This window comes from Hyaena hyaena, unplaced genomic scaffold (genome assembly GCF_003009895.1).
Source record: "Hyaena hyaena isolate Hyena2069 unplaced genomic scaffold, ASM300989v1 scaffold_54, whole genome shotgun sequence".
NCBI classification, from domain to species: Eukaryota; Metazoa; Chordata; class Mammalia; order Carnivora; family Hyaenidae; genus Hyaena; species Hyaena hyaena.
This window is the reverse complement of record NW_024080685.1, coordinates 2,886,205-2,905,611: the sequence shown is the minus strand read 5'-3', so window position 1 is coordinate 2,905,611 and position 19,407 is coordinate 2,886,205. Positions and strand designations below refer to the sequence as shown.

The 19,407-nt window shown below is 41.9% G+C and overlaps 1 long non-coding RNA gene across 1 annotated transcript in view; it reads right to left on the bottom strand.

Moving 5' to 3' along the window:
- Positions 1–698: 698 nt before the first annotated feature.
- LOC120231099 overlaps positions 699–19,407 on the bottom strand; it is a 27,050-nt gene continuing 8,341 nt past the window's right edge. Inside the window, exons 3-4 of the long non-coding RNA XR_005528257.1 lie at positions 4,727–4,826; positions 699–845 (exon numbers count right to left, since the gene is read on the bottom strand). This is a non-coding gene — a long non-coding RNA (uncharacterized LOC120231099). The remainder of the gene's footprint in view (positions 846–4,726; positions 4,827–19,407) is intronic.

Sequence of the window (19,407 nt, the reverse complement as noted above, 5' to 3'; positions counted from 1 at the left end):
GAACTTCTGCAAGAAGTCCAGGGCCAAACGCAGCTTCTCCTTCCTCCAGCCCTTGTTTAATACCACAGCTGAAGAGCAAAGAACACTATCTCCCTGCCCCTTGTACCACAATGTGCTCTTTTCAACATCCTGGATAAAATGACAATGCTTCATTAAAAGTTTATATCACTACATAGTTCCCAAGTGAAATGTTCTTTTCTATCATTATTGGCATTTGAAAGAGGGGACAGGAAAAAAAGTAAAGGAATGTAGGAACTAGGATCTTTTCCCTCTGGGAAGTCACACACCTAGCCAAGAATCAGAGGCTCTATAACAAGGGAGAAAAGGAAAAACAATATTGAGGAGGGACATGCAGGCTGCAGTCCCTGCCAGACTTGGGGAGGTGGTGGGTGACGGAAGGATTCTGTCCCCAGCTCTTATCCACGCCCTTGAAGAGTCTACTGGGATGTTTCCAGCAAAAGGACAGTGTGTTCTGACCCTTTTAATTGGGACAGAAATCGATGAAGCCAGGGGGAAATGCACTTGCAATTTCCTTTTGCCTTATTTGGGAGGCAAATTTACAAGTTTCTCCCTAATCTGTCTATATAGATGTACAGGGCAAAAAGGAATAAGAAAGATTTCACAGATGTTACTCATTCTCCATCTGTGCAAACATGTAGTTCATTTTTCGGGAAAGAGAACAGTAACCTTCGTAGCTCTTAATGAAGAAGAATGACCACAGTCTATTATTACTTTCTGTTCCTACATGTGGAAAAATCATTATACGGCATTCCTAGGGGACTTTGGCTTCATAAGGGAGGTTTCCCAAAGGTCTCTCTTCACAACTGGTTGCAACAGGCCCACACCTAGAAGTCAGAGGAAATGGAGTTCACATAGGAGAGGACATGTATCTATTTTTATAAAAACAAGAGTCTCAGACTAAGAAATAAACTTGAAAGCCATTGAATCAACATCACCTGGGAGCTTGCTAGAAATGCAGAAGAGAGCAGTCCCCACTCTAGGTGAACTGAACCAGTATTGACATTTAACCAAGACCTTCAGTGGCCCTCCACAGCACCATCGACATACACACACCTGCCAGAATGCTTCTAGCCACAGGGAACATACTCTATGCAAGACAGCACATTCCATAATCCTTTTTGGGGTAGCTTTGGTCCGGGAAAAGTTATTCTTTGTATGGGGCTATAAGTTGGTCTTAGCCCAATTCTTTGGGAGTCATGTTGAATAAATCTAGCCTGTCTTCCCAATGATAACTCTTCAGATAAATAGATAAGTCTCACAGTCTTAAGTTTCTCCAAGCAAAAATTCTCCACTTCTCCAACCATTCTCCTTACGACATGGCTCAGTTTCTCCTCATATCCTAGGAGTCTTTTCCAAATATACTCTAGCTTTTATATTGTTCCCATTCTCGATATTGGATTTCAGAAATGCATATAACACTGCAGAGGTGATCTGGAAAATGACAAAAATGGAACGATGGCCTCCAACATTCTAGACCCGACATCTATTAATATGATCTGGGGCTACAGCTATCTTTTGGAGTAACCATTAAGTTATTTTCATGCATTTCTGAAAACATGTGTGGTGTCTTCTGTGCCTGTGCCCTTGGGCTGAAGAACAGGACCTGACATTTACCTTTGTTACCACTTATCTGATTAGACTCACATCGCATCTCATCTCACAGGTAAAGATAGATTTCAATCAGATTCCATCATTCAATACATTTGACTTCAGGAGCCCAATAATATGGTCTCAGCTTTGTCTGTTCATTCATCTACCCCTTCAACAAATAATTTTTTGAGTATCTCCTTGGGTTCTAGGCCTTGGGGAAACTGAATAGAACAAGACAGCTTGCGCCCCTGTCCTCGTGGGATCTCACTGCTTTGAAGAAGCAGTATTTGCTATACCTAGGAGGGTGCTGCTGAAAACAATAAAATACATTTGAAATGTATAGCAGGTACCTTAAAGGCTATGAATTACAGTTTCATGACCAAAGTACTGAGAACAAATAAAGTACTTAATAAAACAAATATTTACATGGCTAATTAATATTACAGTTATATTTGATGAACAGATAAAGAAGTGGTGTATATAAATATATACAATGGACTCAGTGATCAAAAAAAAATGAAATCTTGCCATTTGCAACTACATGGATGGAACTGAAGGGTATGATGCTGAGCAAAGTTAGTCAGAGAAAGACAAATATATGACTTCACTCATATGTGGAGTTTAAGGTACAGAATAGATGAACATAAGCGAAGGAAAGCAAAAATAATATAAAAACAGAGAGGGAGATAAACCATAAGAGACTCTTAAATACAGAGAACAAACTGAGGGTTGCTAGAGGGGTTAGGGTGGGGGATGGGCTAAATGGGCGAGGGGCATTAAGGAGGACACTCGGGATGAGTACCAGGTGTTATATGTAGGGGACAAGTCACTAAATTCTATTCCTGAAATCATTACACTATATGTTAACTAACTTGGATTTGAGTTAAAAAGAAAAAAAGAAACTATTAGATTTTTATACCGACTTATAATAAAGAAGCATGGATTAAAGGAATTGAAAATATTTCTTATGTGAAGTATAGAAAAATAGAAGGTCAAAGTAAAATAGATGCTGGAATAAAAAGAGCTCTGATAAGGAAAAAAAAAAAAAAAAGGATACAGTTACATTTATCTTGATAGCTGGTCCCCGGAGGGAAATGCCTTTCCAGAACTTTCTACCTCTGGCTCCACCTTAGAATTATCTGGACACCTTTGAAAAAATATACAAAAATCTTATTCTAGACCAACTGAATTGGATATTTTGGTTGTGGGAGGAACCAGGATATCAGTATTTTAAAAATGCCTGGGATGGTTCTAACGTGCCTTGAGGTTTGAGAACTACCACTCTCTGTGGTTTCTCACAAGTGTAGCTGTGTGCCTCTTCTGACTGCTGCCCAGAGGCTGGGCTTAGACTGCGGATATGGGGTACAGAGTACAGCTGGGTGGAAGGGGTCTCTAGCTGTGGGAGGGGAAGTTGGGGGAAAACCATTGCAAGACCTCCTGACTGGCACTTTCTGTTGCAGCTTGAGAGTGTGTGAGAGTGTGCTGGCAAGTCTGCTAAAGCAAGACTGTGGTAGAAGCTTCCCCAGCTTCCTCCGCTAGCAATCAGAGTCCTTCTCCACATTCGTGTGGGATACAAGTTTGCTCTCTAGAAAGCTCTGGCGTGTGAGCTTCCTTTGCAGGATGCATGTGTGTACACTTTCTGGTACTTTTCTGGGTGCCCACCAAGCATAACATTTTGTGTTTTCCTGGCATTCGTTGGAAGCAACGTAGGAAATGAGAAGCAAGTGTTGTTTACTTCCTGAAATGGGAGAATTTTTACAATTATTAACACCATCCAGATTTTAAATCTCTGAATAACAAAATAACGTCTGAGACAAAGGCCAGCACAGAAGACGTGATATCGCTTAGGTTCGTATAATTAGAATGAGACATCTGCCTTATATTTTTCTCTGACACCAATCGTAAGGTGTTAATCAGTCTAACTGGCACACAAAGCGATTCAATGTTATCTCCTCTACAGGGTGGGTTCCGTTTGTTCGGAGTTCTCTGGCAGTTAGGAATTCACCCATATGTGGGCCGCAGGCCGTGGTCTCGACCCGCTCCAGAAGTAAACACTCCCCTCCAGCTTCTGTGTAATTACGTGCCGTGGAGGGCAGTGTGGTTGGCTGCAAAGCCAAGGGTAAGCAATTCTCTCACAAACACATCCTGGACACAGACTGCTGCGCCCTATCTGACGTGTTTTATAAGGCCTCCTGACCAGAAAACACACATAACCACAGAATTCTTTACCAGGAGCATTCCGTGGGGTAAGGGAATGCCTCATAGGTATTGCTTTCTGATCGAACCTTCTGCTTGTCTTAGACCACTCCAGTGGCGGCAGGTAAGCCCAGAGGGGTCTGCAAGGAAGCATCTACCCTCGGATTTATTGATTTATTCTGGGTACCTAGAACCCTCAGGCATTAGATGCAGCTGAAGCTATTGCTGTTGTGGCATGAAACGGACAGTAGGGTAAAGTGTTATGTTTGCATCCTGGGTGTGGACAGCAAATCCATTAGAATAGAAAAAGATTTTCAGAAGTTTTCTATTTTAAATCCCATACTTTAAAACTTGTTTTGGGGCACCTGGGTGGCTCAGTCAGTAAAGCGTTCAACCTCAGCTCAGGTCATGATCTCACGGTTTGTGGGCTCAAGCCCTGCATTGGGCTCTGTGCTGACAGCTAGCTCAGAGCCTGGAGCCTGTTTCAGATTCTGTGTCTCCCTCTCTCTCTGACCCTCCCTGGCTCACACACTCTCTCTCTCTCTCTCTCTCTCTCTCTCCCTCTCTCAAAAATAAATAAAACATTAAAAAATTTAAAAAAGAAAAACAACTTGTTTTTAGTGAGTTCTAGAATGTCCATAGTATAATGCAGTAGAGCATGCTTACAAATGATAAATAACTTTGATTTATAAGTGCATATGTGCGACATGTTAAAAACTTTTTTTTATAGATTATACGTATGGTAAAAACAAACAAACAAACAAGCACCTGAGACCTGAGGTAAACAACTCTGTTAATGAATTCCTGCTAGGCTTCTAGTTCTTTCTACCTCATGGTCTACCCCTTAGCAGTTATGCTGAAGGGAAAAAGGCAGAGACAGAATGAGCAACGTTTACAGCTAGGAAAGATTTTTCCTTACATTTCTTTGTTCTTTCAAACTTGAGATGGTAAGACTGTAGTCATAATATATGTTCTTCCCTTTGTTGGACTCTAGAGGAGCACGTAGTTTGATGGAAAAGCTGAAGAAAACAATAACAGTCACATACTTATAAGATAGGTTTTATTTTTTATTTTTTTATAGTTTATTGTCAAGTTGGTTTACATATAACACCCAGTGCTCATCCCCACAAGTGCCCTCCTCCATGCCATCACTCCCTTTCCCCTTCCCCCAACCCCCATCAGTCCTCAGTTTGTTCTCAGCATTCAAGAGTCTCTCATGGTTTGCCTCTCTCCCTCTCTCAACCACTTTCCCCCTTCTTCTCCTTTATTGGATGAAGAGGAAACCTTACTCAGATTGTTTACTGTAACTTTGCTAAAGTAATTCCAGCCAAGCTTTTTAAAAAAAAAAATTAACAGAGCAGATAATTTAAACATCTACCTGTACCTTATTTAAACATTTACTGGTTTTTAAAACCTATTTTGTGGCATTGTTCCAAAGATCAAATGAGACGGTGCATTGTTTCATCTGTAATGAGTTTAGTAAGGATTTGTCTCATTATTATTGTTGTATTATTTTAAAAAAATTTTACTATTATGACATAGCTCCTCACTTAGCTTAACTTTCTTGAAGTGGTTCTTTAGGTTTCTGGGAGAAATCTCTAGAAGTCTGGTAGATTTTTAGATTTGGGGACCCAAGGAATGTATGCTCTGTTGTCTCTCCAGGCAGACCTAGTTTCTCTTCCCGTTGTCCCTGATCAAACAGGAGTGCTTAATTCTCCCTGATGTGGAGCATTCTTACTGAGCAGGTCCCTTGTACTGGCCAGGTTGCTTTTTCCTCAGAAGGGACCAGCGTAATTGGCAGGCTTGATAAACCTTGACTGCAAAAGACACTATCTTTCATCTTTTTGTCCCTGCCACCTTGCACAGTGCTCAATGAATGGTTATTTTATTTGTTTATTTGTTTTTAATATATTTTATTGCCAAATTGGCTTATATACAACACCCAGTGCTCATCCCAACAAGTGCCCTCCTTAATGCCCATCATCCACTTTCCCCTCTCCCCTTGCCCCGCCCCATCCACCTTCAGTTTGTTCTCTGTATTTAAGAGTCTCTTGTGGTTTGTCTCCCTCCCTCTCTGCTTGTGTCTATTTCCCCCTCCCTTCCCCCATGGCCTTCTGTTAAGTTTCTCAAGATCCACATATGAGTGAAAACATCTGATATCTGTCCTTCCCTGCCTGACTTATTTCACTCAGCACAATACCTTCCAGTGCCAACCACGTTGCTGCAAATGGCATGATTTCATTCTTTCTCATTGCCAAGTAGTATTCCATGGCATATATAAACCACATCTTCTTGATCCATTCGTCAAAGAACATTTAGGCTCTTTCCATATTTGACTATTGTTGAAAGTATTGCTATGAACATTGGGGTACATGTGCCACTGTGCATCAGCACTCCTGTATCTCATGGGTAAATTCCTAGCAGTGCTATTGCTGGGTCATAGGGGAGTTCTATTGTTAGTTTTCTGAGGAATCTTCACACTGTTCTCCAGAGCGGCTGCCTCAGTGTGCATTCAATGAATGGTTACTGAATTGAATTGATTAGGAGAGGCAGTAATTTAAGTCAAAGGAATGATTCTGGAAAGGTGGAAAAGCAGACACTATAATAGGGAGGGGTGGAGAGGTAATCTGTGGGGGTTGATATTTCTCAGAGTACTACAGAGTAGTAGTTTAATCTGTCTACAAAGAGTCCAGCTATCCCTCCTCAATACAGGTGACTGAGTGGCAGGTGGGGAACAGCCCCATATGGGGAGTGCTCATCAGGAGTACACGAGAGGAAGACCCTAGACCTCATAGGAAAATGAAAGTAGTCAGTGGCATTGTCCATGACAGAACATTGGCTCCCAAGTGTGGAGGTGCCCTAACACCTGTAACTGTGCCACACAGAACCAAGGTTGCCTTCAAGGAGCCTCAGAAGCAGCACGGCGGGCCTATGTCTAAGCTTGGGCTCCTGCAGCACATTAACATCGGATGGGTGGATTAAACAGCAGCCATTTAGGGGTGCCTGGGTGGCTCAGTTGATTAAGCGCCTGACTGCAGCTTATGTCATGATCTCTTGATTTGTGAGTTCGAGCCCCTCATCAAGCCTCTGTGATGACACCTCTGAGTCCTGAGCCTGCTTCAGATTCTGTGTCTCCCTCTCTCTCTGCACCTTCCCCGCTCATCCTCTGTCTCCCTGTCTCTCTCTCTCTTTCTCAAAAATAAAATAAAATAAATAAAATAAAATAAAATAAACGTTTAAAACATTAAACAACAGCCCTTTATCTCATGGGTCTGGAGGCTGAGAAATTTGAGACCAGGGCACCAGCATGGTCGGACTCTGGTGAGAGTGCTCTCCCTGGCTTGCAGATGGCCTCCTATTGTTGTATCTTCACATGGCAGAGACAGCACAAGAAGAAGCAAGCTCCCTGGTCTCTTCTTATAAGGCATTAATCTCATCATGAGGACCCCATCCTTAGGACCTCATCAAAATCAAACAATCTCCCAAAGACCCACTGTAAATATTATCACATGGAGGGGTAAGGTTTCAACATATGATTTGTGGGGAGCAAAATATAGTCCATAGAAGCCTAAGTACTTGGGTGTGAACCCTGATCTTCATTTCATAGCCAGGACTTTGGCCGAATTATTTAACTTCACTATGCCTCAGTTTTCTCATCTGTTAATTAGAAATAGAAATAGTTCCTACTTCCGGGTGCTGTTGTAAAGTCAGAACAAATACAGTTAAAGAACTTAGAACAGTGTCTGCAGCATGGCCAGTGTGAGATACAATGTAAGTTATTGTTGGTATTATTTTTATTTTTTTAAGTTTATTTATTTATTCTGAGAGAGAGAGAGAGAGAGACAGAGAGAGTGGGCAGGGGAGGGGCAGAGAGAGGAAGAGAAAGAATCCCAAGCAGGCCCTGCACTGTCAAGGCAGAGCCTGATGTGGGGCTCAAACTCACAAACTGTGAGATAATGACCTGAACTGAAACCAAGTCAGATGCTCAACTGACTAAGCCACCCAGGTGCCCCTTATTAGCTATTATTACCCAGGGAGGTGGGAGCAAACAGATACTTTATTATGTGGAAGCCAAGCTCTGGGCTTAGGTCTGCACTGACCACCTACCTTAACCAGGACAACATTGACCAGTGGCCTCAGATGTGGCAGCAAATGACCTGAAGCCAGTCTAGGTGCCTATGTGTGTGTCTGCCCCCTTTATATCCAGTCCCCTGTAGAGAGCATTAGGCTTCCTCTGCCCCCCTGTGCCTACCTGGTATTTCCTGCCATTCTCTCTCTTTTTTTTTTTTTTTAATTTTTTTAGTGTTTTATTTATTTCTAGGAGAGAGAGAGATAGTGGGAGCAGGGGAGGGTCAGAGAGAGAGGGAGACACAGAATCTGAAGCAGGCTCCAGGCTCTGAGCTGGCTGTCAGCACAGAGCCCGACGCGTGGCTCGAACCCATGAACCTCGAGATCATGACCTAAGCGAAAGTCGGATGCTTAACCGACTAAGCCACCCAGGCGCCCCTTTCCTGCCTCTCTCAACTGCTGCCTTGTCTCAGCATCTCTCTTTGCCCCTCATTTTCTCCCTTCTCATTCTTCTCATAGCCAAAGAGCTATATTCCCTCCTCAGGACCCCTGCCCAGGACTAGCTGCTGTCACGGGGCTGATACCCATCCTGGTTCTTCCTCTGCTTCAATCCTCAAAGTGGGAATCTGCAGAGATGCCCCTGGAACAGGATATGCTTGGGAGAAAGACCCTTCTCCAGGGCAGGAAGTCCAGACGGCACTGCAGTGTTTTTAGCTCCCACATTCTGTTGAGGTTGGTTTCCTTTTTCCTTCCAGGCTTATGAAATCCTATACTCCTTTTAAGCACAAATATTTTATAATGCTCAGGTGAGTTTCCACTAATGAAATACATAAATAAAAACCATCTGTGCATATGCTTACCTTCAAAAAACTAATTTAATGCCTTTAGTATACTATATAAAGCAGAACTAAAGAGAGAGTGATGCGTTATGAAACAATAGACATCTCAATATGTAGACGCGCCAGGCATGACTCTGTTAAAAGACGCAGTATTTTTCAGCTTGTGCTTCCAGGCAGATCACCATGAATACAAAAGGCACAAATGCAAATGACGGGAAGTGCAGCCATTGGTGATGCGATGGTCCAAAATGGTGGACAACTCCTGGAAAGTTCCAAATAAATCAAAGTTGAATTTTGCTTGGCTGTACCTGAGAAGAACTGCTCTAGTCTGTTTCAAGAAAGCACCATGTAAATAGTAAAATACTTACACATGCCCATTTCTCTGTTTGACTCCAAAGGGCTGAGTTAGAAACAGAGGCCAGGAGACCTGCATAACTTAGACAGATTCAAGTGGATGGGATGCATGGGTTGCTTAGTTGGTTAAGCGTCTGACTCTTGATTTCGGCTCAGGTCATAATCTCAGGGTTGAAGATCGAGCCTGCATCGGGGCTCTGTGCTGGATGCAGATTCTCTCTCTTTCCCTCTCTCTCTACCCTTCCCCACTCATGTGCTCACTCTTTCTCTCTAAAAACAAACAAATAATAAATAAATAAATAAATAAATAAATAAATAAATAAATAAAATTATAATTATAGCTATAAAAGAATCAAATGGAGTCAGATAGACATTCAAACCAACCCAGGCTCTACCACTTACTTTGGTGTGACCCTGAGGAAGTTATTAACCTTTCTAACCCTCGATTTTCTCATCTATAAAATAAGCATAAAGTACCCACCAGATACAGTTACTGTGAGGATTAAATGGAATAATGTGTAGAGAGCACTCTACACAGACTTCTCAATAAAGGATTTGGAGAGATGAGTAGGCAAGAAATAGTGTAGAGGAGAAAAAAATCTTTTCCTCCACCTATCTTTGTTCTCTGGCTGAGGTCATATAAATTAGACTGGCAAAAGACAGATTAGCAAGAGATAAATAAACACAAGTTTATTAACATGTGTGTTGCATATGAACACAGGGGACTCCCCAGCAATGAGTCAAACTAAGAGGTGGTTACAACTTAGGCTCATATACTATCTCAGGCTAAAACAAAAGAAAAGGGTTTCAGGACTTCACCAGGGGAGGCAAATTATGGGAAGATGACCTGGGAAACTATGGTAATAAGAAGAGTTGTTTAGTAAGGCTTACTAGGCAGATTCAAGTCAGTGCCTTCTAGTCAAAAAGAGTTGTTAATTCTCCTCTTCCTGGAGAGGGAGACATCTTTCACAAATGGAAATTTCCTTTATGAAAGGAAAACTTATGCCCTGTTTTAGAACTTTTCCTGCATCTGCTGGTTCTCAACGGCCTTAGCTCAAAATAATTCAGATGCCATAGAGGCATATTTTGGAGCGGCATACTTTGGTACCTTTCAATAGTCAGCAACATTCACATCATAACTCCTCAGATGGTCCTTGCTTCCAAAGGAGTGATGTGCAGTGTCTTCCCCAAGCCCTTTCCCCTTGCCCAGGAGCAAGACAAGTCCAGCTGGGGAGCTGGCCTCCCTTTTCTTTGCCCTCTGGAAACCAGGTTCGCTGACTCACAGGGCTCAGTGGGTCTCCAGTGGTTCCTGGGGAGAGGCTGGAAAGTCACCTACCACCCTGCTGAATTAGGATCCCTGGGGAATGCCTGAAGGGCTTCTGTGGATGGCAAATGAAATGTGCTTCCTGCTTGTGATGGGGCTGGGGTGGTGCAGGTCAAGAAGGAGCCAGGATCTTGGTGGTTCAAGTTAACCAGAGCCTGATTTCCTAGGACCCACACAACCGTTAGGTACTTCTGCTTTAGGTATATTTTTGCTTTTGAAAGTTCCATCTTCTGACCTAGATAATTGTGCAAGGCACTGTTCAAATCAAGGTCATTCTGAGTTGTATCCAGTGTATGGATTCTCTCAGCAAATGTGTGTGTGTGTGTGTGTGTGTGTACATATATGTGTATTTAAGATTTTTATTTTTTGAAAAGAGTGTGCACACATGGGCGGGGCCAGAGGAGGGGCAGAGAGAGAGAGAGGTAGAGAATATCTGAAGTAGGCTCTGTGCTGACAGCAGAGACCTTGATGCGAGCTTGAACTCATGAACCCTGAGATCATGACCTGAGCTAAAGACGGACGCTTAACCACTCAGGCATCCTTCTGTCAGCAAATATTTAATGAGTAACCACTGTGAGTAAGGAATAAAGCAGTAAGCAATAAAAGCAGAAATCTATTCCTTTTAGTTAATCTCTTAAATAGACTATGAATTCCTTGAAAACCAGGCCTTCATTTTACTTATCTGTATAGCTATTTCATGCCCAGCTCAAAGTGTGGTAGTAACAGTAAAAGCTAAAAACATACAGGGCCACTAGTGTTCCAGGCACTATTTTAAGTGTGTCATATACAGTACGTATACTTCATATATACTCATGCAGATTTCATAACCACTCTCGAAATAGCTTTTAACATTCCTCCCATTTTCTGGGAAATGAGGTATTAAGAGGTTAAATAATTTGCCCGTGTCACACAGCTAACAAGTGTCAAAGTCAGGATTTGAAAACTCAGCCTGCTCTGTGACCTCTGTGCTACACCACAGTTGTATTCAATAAAGACTGGTGAGACATCATTGATGTGTGTACATACCCATGTTTATCTACATGAGTAACAGTTTCTCTTGCATTTCAGCACCTCACCATGGCCCAGTGTGTGAGTCTTCTGATCTTTCTCTATGGAGTTCTTGCATTTCAGACAGTGAGTAGCCACTGTGGTTTTCCTATGTCTTCCCTTTCCAGGGCTTCTAAATTTACCAACAAGAGCCCAAAGTCACGCATGGCTAGGTCTACAAGGCATCCAGATTCTGACACTCTAGACATAAAATTAACCTTGGCAATTGTTTCTCCCCATTCTTATGCTTTTCTGTATTGATGAGAGAAAAACTCTCTAAAGATCTGATATGCAAGAAAGCCATTTTAGGTTTCTTTCTAAGTCAACATGACTGTATATCAAATTGTTCAAACAAAAGCCTGATTGATGGCCCACCACGCGTGCATTGTACATCTGCTTTGTGAATGAGTAGCCAAAAGGAAACCATTTCATCCTTGAGATGTTGATCAGTGCTCCTATCCCTGCATTCCTTTATGATAAAATTTTTGATTCCTGCCTACATGCTGATCTATAATCTTTTGAGCTTTGACAAGATGTAAAGGAGTTACCCTATAAAAGCTGTTTATTCTCTGGAACACTTACTTGCTTGTGAAGGGGGTGTTCTCCATGCTCAAATAAAAGTCTCTTTCTTACTTTTAGAGATTCTAAAAGGGTTTGTTCATTTTGCATTGACAATATCCATTCCCTCTTTCAAGAAAGGATCTACATTTGCTTTTGGTAAAGTGAGGGTGACTAAATATAACTTAGGAATCAGTAGATTCTCAGAAATGATGTTGAAGTTACTAACTTCCTCTTAAGGTGTGGAGAGAGGGAGTCTAAACTGGATGAGTGGAAAAAGCCCTTCTGTTCAAGAATTTCTCCACAGTACATCCTACCTAGGAAAATATTTAAGTTTAAATTTTTGTTTTAAGATGCAGAGGGAAAAGACCATAAGTACAGGGGGAGACTCTGATTTAGAGTCTTCAACATGCTGTACCCTCTACCTGAAATATTTCCCCCTCCCCTATAGAGGACCCCACCACCACCACCACCCTTAATTGCTAGTCATTCCTGACAGCAGAACTTAAGTCACCTTTCCCTGTCCCTCCTTTCCGATGCTGACCTAAAGTCAGAGCATCCCGATATGCCCAGGCCACTTCCTGCAGGTCTTTGGGGCAGCCCTGACTAATTCAAGTGCATTTGGCTGTTTGATGTTTGTCGTCCCTACTAGAACTTAATTCCCCAAGCACAGGAACTCTATCTGCCTTGTTTAGTGCTATGACCCAGTGTCTGGCACAAGGTAGTTGCTCAGTAAATACGGGAGGCATGAATGCTGAATGACTTGTCCATTTTCAATGATTATGTCTAAGGACTTTATAAGCAAGTCCTCTTCCTATGCCTCAGTCTGCCCTCAGTAGAATCACCCCCAGAAGCACTGGCCTTTTAGGGCCCATTATCACAGTGGGATTGGACATCTTTTGAAACCAGAACTGGGTGCAAGTCCCCAAGCATCACTCATCACTCACTAGGAGACTTAGATAAGCCTCCAAGTCTCATTACTTATAAAACGATTGTTATGAGAATCAGACATGTTAAGACCCATGAAAGTGTTCTATGCATTTCCAAGGCACTTGATAAGCATGGCTCTTTGTAGGGGTTCTGAGTGGCATAAATCAAGGCCCATTCAAAGACCAAAGCTCCCAGGGTGGAATTTTAGGTACCTTGCAAGCAGGTGGGCTAAGAATTGGGTGACTAAAAAGGGTCTTCTCAGTATCCCCAAATCACACTGAATTGGTAGCCATTAGCACATAACGCTCATCTCAGAGAAAACATCCTAAGAACAAAGACACCATAAAGAAAAATTGTCAAAGACTTTGCTATTTATTTGGGAGTGCTCTGGCTAGTTAGTGCACTTACCTGGTTTCTCTACCTTTGTCTTTGCCTATTTGAGAACTCTGGAGAAATAGACGCTAACGTGTACAAAACTGATAGTAATGTAATTAAATCCTATGTATAGAGATGCAGGGGTGCCTGGGTGGCTCAGTCGGTTGAGTGTTCGACTCTTGGTTTCAGCTCAAGTCATGATCTCATGGTTCATGGATTCGAGCTCCACTGTCTAGTGCAAAGCCTGCTTGGGATTTCTTTTTCTCTCTCTGCCCCTCCCCTGCTTGCTCTCTCTCTCTCTCTCAAAATAAATAAGCATAAAAAATTTTTAAATGAAATGCAACTTGTTTGGTGGGATGCAACTGATTATTGCCTTGTGAATATTGACAAATTTTGTCAGTTTTGCACTATTCGTAAATTCATTTCCACATTCCATTTGAGTATAGATGTGGTGTCCTTTGTGTGGTCTTCTTAATCTGTCGTAATATCTTTCCAGTTCCCATATTAATTAATGAGATAAATATAATTCTTTACACTTGTTCCTTCCATGTTTGCATAAAAAACATGATTATATTCTCTTTTTTAAAAATATGGCAGGGATGCCTGGGTGGCTGAGTCATTTAAAAAATCAGACTCTTGATTTCAGTTCAGGTCATGATTTCCCCATTCATGGGCTTGAGCCTCAAGTCAGGCTTTGTGCTGATAGCATGGGATCTGCTAGGGATTCTCTCTCTCCCTCTCTTTCTGTCCTTCCCCCACTCACTCACATGGATTGTCTCTCTCTCCCTCTCCTTCTCAAAATAAATAAATAAACTTTTAATAAACATATGGTACACAGTATAATAAAACACAGATCTCTTTCATGATTCTGATAAATGAAGATACAAGGGTTAAATGGTGGGAGAGTTGGAACTGGACAACTCAGTATTTCCTGTTTCATGGACTCACTCACTAAACCATTGTTAATGTCAAGGCTGAACTTGGCACTTCATTCTAGTTGTACCATAAGATTCGACAGGAGGTGCTTTGGGGACCCCTCTTGGGGTCTAAAGATGTGGTGAGGCGCCAGGACTACCTGACATGCTCCATGCCACAGTCTTTACCTCTTTTGGTCATTGTACCTCTTTGGGAATCTGTAAGAACCCCCACATGTACCTTTTGCATAAAACTTCAAGCAGACCCTCTAGAAATCCACGGGCTTCTAGGATTCAGGACTGCTGCCCTCTGGAAAGCCAGCTGCTGTCCACTTCCCTACATGTGACACATACAGAAATGTTCGTCTCAACACCCCTCTCGCTGTCTCAGGTGACAGATCAGGTGCTGGCTTCCTGGCCTCCAGCTAACATCCTGGGGAGCATCACAAAACTGGCTTCCTCATTCTCTTTAAATGTCAAAATGGGGTGTCTTAGAGCAGCCTGGCAGATGGCGTTTCTGCGTGAGATTTCTCTCATTCCGACTTGTGAGGAAGAGGAGGGATAAAGGAGGCAAGGGAGAAAGAAAGGAATTGAGGAGAGAGAAACAAGAGGCAGCAGGGGAAAGGGAGCCACCACTGCTGTTCCTTTCTTGTGATGCTAAACATCAGGCCAATGGCAATGGCAATATACTAAATATTGTTGCTTTGCCCACCTAGAACCCCAGATGAACTCAGAAAAGAGCAGATTTCAATGTCACTCTCCATTGAAATGTCTTCCCAACTTCTTGTTCTTCACATAAACTGCCTGCAATATCCATATTCTTTTGCCATTTATATATAATGGGCATTTTATATTTATGAAGTAAAAGATAAATTATTGATATTTATTGTATAAATGTCCTTGTACTGTTTTCTTTCCTTTTCAAAAATCATAGCTATTTGGAATGGCATCCTCTTCTGCTTTAATCTCTGGCGCTGAATATAAAGCATTTATAGTTTCAAGTTGCATGATTTCCTCTGAGAAAAAGAGCTCTAGTAATTACGTGTTTTCTCCTGGTTTGTACTTCTGCCTCATTTTCTTCTCCCCTGAATACACAGAGACTTTCTTTGCTGCTTTTAAATGGTTTCTATCCATCACTACATTCCTAGACAAACAGCTTTGGGTTCTTGATTGCCTGTGCTCACAACTGGGACCCCTCAGTGACAGTGCAGTCATAGCCTCATAGAATATTAGAGTCCAAAAGGAGCTTGGAAATTATAGTTCCCATCTTTCTGCTCCCAGTAACTCCTGTTTTGGCCTTTTAGCTCCAGCCAACTCTGTCCCCCAGAGCTTTGATGTTTTAAGAATCCTGTGTGCCAACTGTCTGTCAAATCCAATATCCATTTTCTTTACTCTCCTTAATCAAATAACCCCTTAGTGGACATGTTCCATTTGGTCACTGGGACTGGCCTCGGAGGGTTCACCAATTATGTCCCATAAATTTCTGGGTCAATCCTTAGCCAGAGCTGCTGACTCTCAGGAGACCAAAAGAAGGCATACAAAACATGGAATGGAATGTGACGCACGGTGACAACACCTCTCCCCACCTTCCCCTGCTATCACAAACCAACACATTGTTTGACTTTGAACTTCAGCTTTGCATCACCGAGGGCAGGGGCACGTGGACCCAACCCTGAACCCCGTCCTGGGGCTATCACAGGATTGCAGCGAGTGGGTGGTATTTACAGAGGCCCTAAGTTATCAATAAAATACAAATTGTGTTTATTATGCTCTAGTTAAGATAGCCTGGAAACGTGCCGCCCTTAAAGACATTTCCAAATACATTTAAAAATGTCTAAATAGGGGCTCCTGGGTGCCTCAGTCCGTTAAGCGTCCGGCCTCGGCTCAGGTCATGATCTCACGGTTTGTGGGTTCAAGCCCTGCTTCGGGCTCTGTGCTGACAGCTTGGAGCCTGGAGTCTGCTTTGGATTCTGTGTTGCCCTCTCTTTCTGCCCCTTCCCCACTTGTGCTCTGTCTCTGTCTCTTAAAAATAAATAAATGTTAAAATTTTTTTTTTAAATTAAAATGCCTAAATATTGGCGCTTATAAGAGCCTATAAACTACGGGTGCTAAACTGGCTCAGTCAGAAGAGTATGTGACTCTTGATCTTGGGGTTGTGAATTTGAGCTCCACATTGGGGGTAGAGATTACCTAAATAAATAAATAAATAAAGAGTCTGTAATCTAGATAAGTCATTTATGATTTCTTCATTTCCTGAGTGCAGAGATAGGCATTAAATTTTTTTTTAATGTTTATTTATTTTTGAGAGAGAGAGTGAAAGAGAGACACAGAATCTGAAGCAAGCTCCACACTCTGAGCTGTCAGCACATGGCCTGATGTGGGGCTTGAACCCAAGAACTGGGAGATCATGACCTGAACTGAAGTCAGATGCTTAACTGACTGAGCCATCTAGGCACCCCCAGAGATAGGCATTTTTATACCTTACTTTGAAAGTATGAATGGAATATTCCACCCCTTATTAGGATAAGATGTCCTAAGCTTTTCAGACATTACTGATTCAGGCAGGACGAGAGTATGTTTCTTCCTTTAGGTTAAACAGTATGTGCACTATAAACACATTTCACTGCCATTCACTTCCTCTTTGAAGTTATTTTTGATTCTTAAAATTCACTATAAAGTTATTTTGAAAATTCTTGCCTTCTACATGGACATTTCTGTCAATTCAAAACCACAACACAGGCCTTCCTTAGCAATTAGCAAAAATAGATCACTGCTCTTCCTACCTGAAAAAAGCAAAACAAACATTGTATTCTTTTTTTTAATGCTTATTCATTTTTGAGAGAGAGAGAGAAACAAAGTGGGAGTAGAGAAGGGGCAGAGAGAGGGAGACACAGAATCCGAAGCAGGCTCCAGGCTCTGAGCTGTCAGCACAGAGCCTGACATGGGGCTTGAACTCACGAACTGTGAGATTGTGACCGGAGCCAAAGTCAGAAGCCTAACAGACAGAGCCACCCAGACACCCCTAAATAACCTATTTTTTAACACTACTGTAGTCCCCGCCCACTTTATCTGAGAGGGGTACTTTCCAAGACCCCCAATCGATGCCTGAAACTGTGAACGGTATTGAACCCTATATATAGGGTCCTAATAAAATAGAAAAATTATAACACCAAATGTAATAAAAGTTATGTGAATGTGGCCTCCTCTGTCTCTCTTTCAAAATATCTTAATGTATCTCACTCACCATTCTTCTTGTGATGACATGAGATGATAAAATGTCTATGTGATGAGATGAAGCGAGATGAGTCATGTAGGGTTAGGCTGTTGAGCCCTGACCATTCCTTAGAAGGATCATCTGCTGCCTGACCACGGCTGACCGCAGACAATGAAAACTGCATGGAAGGCAAAGCCATGGATACGGGGGGGGGGGGGGGGGGGGGGCTACTGTAATTGTATTTAATTATTAGAAGCCAAAATCACCACTAAAGTTATTTTAGTAGACGCTTGTTACTCAAGAACAGCCTGGTGAGAACAAAGGGGGTGATGGTATCAACTTCCCGGATGAATGTCTTCTGCAATCAAGAACATTCTTAGCTGCTTCTAGCTTTATCATTTAAATAACTAATTAAATCTGCTCCTTGTTTTGCAAATCTTGTAGCCCTGTCTTCTGCAGCAATGTAATTCTAATCTGAAACTATAGCCACTGAGCGCTGCCCTAAGGACCAGCACTTTAGGCAGTTACTTGGTATATCATGAGAACAAATTACTTAAATTCTATTTTACTCACACAGTAAATTTAAATCATCGGGCTAAAGAAACTATTCAAGGGCTGTCACCACCAATTCACAGTTTTTGCTTGAAGGACAGTGTAACAAGAGGACAGAAATAACCAGAGTAAAAATTCTTCTCCACTTTGAAATAATATTCTGAAGTAGGAGACATATGATTTGAGAAGTGTCAGCTTGCTGGAGCCACTTTTAATTCTGTTTCCTTCACTCTATTAGACAGCACCTTTATAGGAATTATAGCAGAGGATACCTGAAAGGCAGTGAAGTTTAAAAAAAAAGGATTTAATTGGGGCAATTTTAGAAAGAGGGATAATTTCAGGCACACTGCATCCTTCTCCCATTCAAAGGAAGCTTTACTTACTCTCACACACATGCTGTTTGACCAAACTTGGAAGATTACATACCTAAAACTCACTAGGAAACTGGCCTCTGAATCTATTCCATGACATTATCATTATGTTTTCTTTCGTTCTTGAAGTTTATATATTTATTTTGAGAATTGGAAGGGAGAGAGAGCATAAGGGCTTGTGAGTCAGGGAGGGACAGAGAGACAGAAAGGGGGAGAGAGAATCCTAAGCAGGCTGCACAACTGCACAACCCAATGTAGGGCTCAATCTCACGAACTATGAAATCATGACCTGAGCCCAAATCAAGAGTCAGATGCTTAACTGACTCAGCCACCCAGATGCCCCTCATTATGTTTTCAATGCTCATAAAGTCAGAAGATTAATATCACCTTCAGCACCGTACATTCTGCTTATTTTTGTTTTGTTTTCCAGTCGGTCTCTCTCACCAGCCATATATAAAATGTTTTTTCCCTTTTCTAGCATTTTGTGGAACACTTTTCAAAATTTTTAACATATACGGCTAGAGAATGTCCCATTTTCCTGCTCTTCTAATTACAAAGATGGATGTGACCTAATTGTCTACTAGTACAGTCTAAAAATACACTGGACTGAGTTTCCAAGTCACATTTGCCAATACCAGATGAGTTATGCCTTTCAGTTATTTTTAAATACTTTAAAATATATGAAAACACATCATCTGGAAACCTTCACAACTGTTATACAAACTACTAGATGCTTTTACAAAGTGGCCATAGACGGTAGGTGAGCATCATGGTTGAATATTCAGCTGAGGCCAGTAATGAAGTCGGACCAAAGAACTCCAAAGCACAAATTATCCAATTTTTATAGGCAAAAATATTTTTCTTGGTATCCATTCAAATGTGTACACTCTTGTATGGCCTGCCTCCGGTCAAAAACATCTATGATGTTCTCAAGATTAAGAACCAGGGGGAGAAGAAGGGGGGAAATGGTGGGGGAAAGGGAGAGAGGCAAACCATGAGAGACTCTTGAATGCTGACAAAAACTGAGGACTGATGGATGTGGGGGGGAGGGGGG